Here is a 4,441-nt window from a genome sequence, read left to right on the forward strand (position 1 = left end):
ATTTTATATTTTTTATATAATATATATTTATATTATAAAATTTTTTTACAAGTTTGGATAGGTTTTTGACGAGAATGTTAACCATTATAAGTTATAAATTTTTATTATCCCCGTGTCATTAATTTCACAATGTGGAAATTCATCATTGCTCGTGAAACTATGTGAAAAATATTCAGGCCAAAGAAAAGGACCGTGAAAGTGTGAGAGAGGGAAAAAATAAAGAAAGAAAAATACGAGAGAAATAAAAAGAAAGAAAAGCCGGTTGCTCGTATCAAGTCGGTGATGTACATAGACAACTTTGAAGTGAATACATGAATAAAAAATATGGCGTTACACACATCGACCTATTTCGATTTTTTCCTTCTCAATTTTTTGACCATGAATATTAAAAGAAGAATTATTCGTGAAATGTTAAGACCAATTATCTTTATCCAGTTTCAGAAAAAATTTTAGAAAATGATTAATCGAAATATCGTATCTCCGTTTCTGTTTTTCTGTCATTTATTTAAATAATTTTAATTATTTAAATAATTAATTAAACAAAAAAATTTCTTTTTTATTCCTATTGATAAATTAAAGAAATTAAATGATTGAAAACTCAAGTTCATAATAAAATAATATTTTTATTATCTTAATAGATATATTTATTTTTAAAATATATATATAAAATTTTTAAAAATCATTGATTTTTAACTTTTTTTTGATTCATTTAAATAATTTTTGAATAAAAAAATTTTTTTTTATTATTATTACTTTTTTAATAAGTTTAATAAATTGAGCTACAATTGAAAACACAAAAAATTATCCTAAGAAAATAATTTTAGCACTATAATATATTCATTAACAAAATATATAAAATATAAAATGGTAAGAAATAATCAATTTCATTTTTATTATACAATAAAATTTCGTTTTTATATTTTTATTATTTTTAAACAAAATTTTTTTATTTTTATTTAGAAATTAAATCATAATTAAAATCTCAGATTTCTAAAAAAATTCTATTTTATACAATTTATTATTACTATACATTTTATTTATTTATTATTCATTTATTATAGCATACATATTATATATAGCATACATATTATTTATAAAATATATGAAAACTTATTTTTCAAATACATATATCAAATTTTATTTTAATAGTTTAAATTTTTATCAAATAACGATAAAAAAATTTTATATAGAAAAAAAAATTTCTTGAATGTGATAAAATATTGTAATATAGAGAATAATTAATTTAAAAAATCTTATTGTGATTAATTGTGAAAAAGAAAAAAATTTTTTGTATTGTTCAGATTTATTTTACATTTTTATGGGATTTAAAATGAATATAATGGACAAATAATAGTAGAAAAATATTATAAAATTAATATGTATATAAAGATGTAAAATAATCTGCAAATTTTGAATAACGGATATAAAAGCCATCATAAAGTAAAGATGGGCAAAGAAAGAAAGAACGAAAGAGAAACTCTATTTATTTTGTATGAAATTATTATACTTAACAAGCACTGTCTTATTACTATGCTAAAATATTAAGATAAAAATAATAAAGAATAGATGAATTAAATATATTTTCAATAAAATATGACGAGTATTTTAATCTTATAATATTTAATATTTAATGCATAATATAATTTTTAATTTTTTATTTCATATAATTTTACATATTAATTTTATATTAATTTTTATATTAATATTTTTAATATATTTTTATATTTTTAAATATTATGATATTATATTGATAAAATAGTAAAATTCATTGATTTTGAAATAAATAAAATTCTTATAACATTGAATAATATACATAATTAATATTTTTTTAATAATCTTCAAGATCATTATATATATTACGAGGAAAAAAAATTTCTCTAAATTAATATTTTTTTGTTAAAACAAATTTCAAAATATTTTATTTTTTCTAGTTGTATCTGTTAATCAACAATAGATACGATCGATATATTCCAAAGTTTTTTTTGAAAATAAAATACAATCAAAAATAAAAACTTTTATTTCACTTTTCTATTCCGAACTTCATCCTTCATTGACCTAAAGCAACAAGTTTCATTTGAATCTCCGAAACGATAGAAAGCAAATAACGAAAAAGAAAAAAAAATCAAAAAAGGAAAATCATCAAAAATGTATGAATAAAAATTAAGACAAATTTATAGTGATTTAGTAGAAAAATGCTACTAAGAAAAGATAATTTATGTATGAAATTTTTTTATGAATTAAAAATCCTCAATAAATTTTGTATTCCATAATGAATTTTATAGAGTTGATTAATTATATAGGATGGATCAATTAAAAAATCTTTAAAGCGATAATATTTGATATTTTCTACATTTTTTTATCTAATTAATGTTCAAGATTATTTTTTTATTTTTCTTAAGCCCATAATTCTCCTTATTTATCAATTAATAAATATCGAGATGAAATTCAAAAACAAACATTCTCTTATTTAATGAAGAAAGAGACTAAATATAATTTGAAAATTTTTAGAAATGACATAATATATATATATAATCTTAAAAATATTCAATCTGAATATTTCGTACTTAAATTTTAACATATCATTCTTCATCATAAATTTTATTTTTTTTTTAATAATTAAGCTTTTATTATACTATAATATATATATAAAATAAACATATATATATCAAAATTTAACATTTAAGAAATTTAATTTAATTTTTCTTTTTTTTTATCAACATAATAATTTTCTATAAAATATACCGAATATTTAATGTAGTTGAATACTTTTGGAATTAATTAAAACACATTTAAAAAAAAAAATTATACGTCATCATCTGGAAGCTTCTTCAAAACCATATTATCGATAACAATAAAAATTTCGCCAATTTCACCAAAAATAATTTGATCATCCATTCTATATTTTATATATATAAATTTTTCTATTAAAATCTAACTAAATCTATAAAATCTCTCCAAGTAAAAAATTTTCTCATCATAGATATCACCATTCTTCCGAGCTCTCGATTCGATCTAATTACGAATCGATTATTCCATGGAAGTTGATTCGATTCAAACTCACCGCTCAGTGTCCTCGTGCGGTTAAGTTTCACTACCCTTCTGATTAGACTGGACGAACACTCGTGCAGAGCACGATTCGCACTGAGCTCGCACGCGAATCCGGACTTCCTCGTGTTCCTTTACCACCACTTGCTCGCCTTCCTCGGCTTTCTAACTGATACGTCGGTCACGATGCGCAACCTCGGAATATTTATGCCACCATTACCCCCTCCGTTATCCGTTCCAACCCCGAACGAGCTTTTCGAAACGAAAATTGTTTCACGACTCGGGAGATACCCCTCTCTTCCGCCTCGTCGTTCATTTCTTCCATTCCGACAAATCTTTTTTTCTTATGCAAATAAACAAACTATCACGATATCTTTAATAAGAATATTTTCTTCTTTTATAAGTAGTTAAGACTAGGAAAGATTAAATATATGAAAAGTTTGAGACGGCAATGTGTTCTACGAAGGGGTAATTTTAAGCGGAATTTTTTAAATCTGTAAGGTTATCTTAATTTTGATTGATTATAAGGAAAGATTTTGCAATTATGGTATGGATTTGATAAAGGCCAAAAAAAAGAATATTATAATTTTGGAAAAAATTCTTTCATTTTGTCAAATAGATATGTTAATTATCTTTTCTTATTTTATATTAAAAAATTATTCCTAAATTAAAAATTAGGATATATGATAGTAGTATTAAAAGAGTAATAATGAAATAAAATGAAATAAAATATAGGAATTTGAATTCTTAAATTTTAAATTTGATTATGTCTTTTTATTAGATAATGTTTTATGTTACATATCATACATGTATAAAAGATAGATTTGCGAAAAATCGTTAAAATAATGTATTTTAATATGAAGAATAATTTTAAGCAAATATTCTTGAGATTGCTTATAAAACTTTGCAATTATATAATAATATGGATTTGATAAAAGTATAAAGAAAAATTTATCGTTTCGAAAAAATATTGTTATTGATAATATTTTTTCATTTGATAAAATTTGATCGAATAAATTAGTTATCTTTTCATGTTTTATATTAAAATTATTTCTAATTTAAAAAAAAAGATATGAGATTTTGATAGTAATATAAAGAAATATTTAAGAATTTGAATCTTTAAATTTTGAATATGATTATCGATAATATTTTTTCATTTAATAGTTTTATGTATATTATACATATTATAAAATATAAATATGCGAAAAAATTTGAGATCGTTAAAATAATATATTCTAACATAATAATTTTAATTCATTTCGGAGATTGTTTACAAAGAAAAAATGTTAATTCGATAGGATTTTAATGAAAAATATAAAGAGAAAATTAGAATTTTAAAAATTTAAGATATAATTTATTATATTAAATTTATAAATTTATTATATATAAATTTTTT

General features: G+C 20.2%; 1 protein-coding gene across 1 annotated transcript in view; it reads right to left on the bottom strand.

The window, feature by feature from the left end:
• Positions 1-3,153, bottom strand: part of LOC102680400 (glutathione S-transferase-like) — a 32,022-nt gene extending 28,869 nt beyond the window's left edge. Inside the window, exon 1 of the mRNA XM_006619601.2 lies at positions 3,062-3,153. The gene's annotated coding sequence lies outside the window, so the exon portion shown is untranslated. The remainder of the gene's footprint in view (positions 1-3,061) is intronic.
• Between the last annotated feature and the right edge of the window lie 1,288 nt (positions 3,154-4,441).

This window comes from Apis dorsata, unplaced genomic scaffold (genome assembly GCF_000469605.1).
Source record: "Apis dorsata unplaced genomic scaffold, Apis dorsata 1.3 scaffold_427, whole genome shotgun sequence".
Taxonomy (NCBI): Eukaryota; Metazoa; Arthropoda; class Insecta; order Hymenoptera; family Apidae; genus Apis; species Apis dorsata.